Source organism: Lepisma saccharinum, chromosome 1 (assembly GCF_977018435.1).
Source record: "Lepisma saccharinum chromosome 1, izLepSacc3.1, whole genome shotgun sequence".
Lineage (NCBI taxonomy): Eukaryota > Metazoa > Arthropoda > Insecta > Zygentoma > Lepismatidae > Lepisma > Lepisma saccharinum.
Window position 1 is genome coordinate 199743205 of NC_139229.1, and position 1488 is coordinate 199744692.

The following is a 1488-nucleotide window of genomic DNA, read 5'->3' on the forward strand; positions in this document are numbered from 1 at the left end:
TTCACATCAATATAATACGACAGGCAAAATCAAGTCGAGATGAAGTCTTCCCTGTGCTAATCTTTTTTCATTTTATAAGAAGGCAAAACTCCTAAGCGGTCGTTCCCCTTGTCATTCTAATATTTTCATCAATCCGATAATTCTATACTTTTCATTCAACAGACAAACACAAACATCCATGTCTTAACCTGAATTCGAACCCGGGAGGCTTGGATTCGTAGCGTGTGCTAACCACTCCGCCACGGACGTCGACGGTACGAATGGACCACGGCTTACCCAATAGAACAGACAAATAAATTACGTCATAAGCCAATTTCGAGTTTTTTTGTCGCACGACAATTTAGATAGTACGTGAAACTTCCATAGAGTTAAAATAGAAAAGATATATATTTTGAGGAGTGGCGGCCACCAAATAAAATTGAAGGCTAAAATTGGTAAACGCTGTAAGTGCCACAATAATTCAAACACCGTTTTCCACGTTAAACTGTGAAATGTGCTATGCTTTGTAATGTGGTAAACGTGAAATGTGGCTGGTAGTCCTCTAAGTACTTCAAAGGGAGTGTAAAGAGGTCACTAGTGTGCACGTTCTTACGGGCTTATGTGCGGAACGATGCGATTTCCCAACACTTTCGCTTTTCGCACTTACAACGTTGACCACTTTTAGTCCTCAACTTATGTAATTATTTGCTACGATTGCTTGTGGAGTGGCTGTAGGAGAATAATAACGTTTTCTTCCTCATCACAGTGATAAGGTAACACAAACAAGAAAAACATAACATTTTAAATATCCCTTAATTTTTGTGAATTAGGAATACCATCTCTTACGTAAAGTCAATGTTTAAATCGGTGTTGGATAAACGACTTTTTCTTTCTTTCTAATTCGATTATTTTTCTATGCTTTTCTACTTTTTGGGTTACTCGCGTCGACGAGAATGAATCCTGAAAAAGTTGATGGGACAAACATAATAATACCCATGGATCGAACTCTGAATTTGTAGCAAGCCGACTTTCATACGAACCTTTTATCTTTTCGGTCTCGTGAGATGAAGATAATTTTCTACGGTGTTTATTTACGTCTGTAAGTTACGATGGTAGTACATCACCCTGGCAGAAATAAAGTATCATTTAAGGGTGATGGATTCTTTGCGATGCACGAAAAAATTTCGCCCCCGGGTGGGCTCGAACCACCAACCTTTCGGTTAACAGCCGAACGCGCTAGCCGATTGCGCCACGGAGGCTCTTAGTATCCACGAACCGCAGGAAATAGCTGATAAGTGACCTTGAGGTTTATTGAGAGTTCTTCGAAGATATGCTTCATGCATGTTACGTAATATAATTTCTAAAAAACACTTCTTGCGTTTGTGTAGTGCACGCTTGGAAGAAAGTGATTCCTCTTTACGATCGTCGTAACGTTGCTTTGAGAACATAGACTCGTTGGAATCGTGTAAACTTGAAAATGTGAAAGCGCTCTTTTTCCGGACGAATCAA

At 39.6% G+C, this 1488-nt stretch overlaps 1 non-coding gene across 1 annotated transcript; it reads right to left on the reverse strand.

Annotated features, from left to right (window-relative positions):
- Positions 1-1164: 1164 nt before the first annotated feature.
- Positions 1165-1238, reverse strand: TRNAN-GUU (transfer RNA asparagine (anticodon GUU)). Its single transcript has one exon. It is a non-coding gene; the product is annotated as a tRNA-Asn (tRNA).
- Between the last annotated feature and the right edge of the window lie 250 nt (positions 1239-1488).